Source organism: Penaeus monodon, chromosome 28 (assembly GCF_015228065.2).
Source record: "Penaeus monodon isolate SGIC_2016 chromosome 28, NSTDA_Pmon_1, whole genome shotgun sequence".
Taxonomy (NCBI): domain Eukaryota; kingdom Metazoa; phylum Arthropoda; class Malacostraca; order Decapoda; family Penaeidae; genus Penaeus; species Penaeus monodon.
Window position 1 is genome coordinate 29,235,872 of NC_051413.1, and position 238 is coordinate 29,236,109.

The following is a 238-nucleotide window of genomic DNA, read 5'->3' on the forward strand; positions in this document are numbered from 1 at the left end:
TCCCATTTTCCCCCCCCCCTTTCTCCCCGAAATTTTATATTTTACGGGTTTTAAAGTAAAGGGAAATTGGGAAAAATTTCCCGGAGTCAGTGAGTGAGTGGGTGCCGCGCCCTTCCTCCGTCTCTGAGATTCTAAAATGCTCGTTGTTTCTCTGACTAACAACCCATATTCAGGAGGGGCATTAGGCTGCCTTTGAAGCAGTTGTTTCTGTTATATTTTCCCGTCGAATTTCATACTT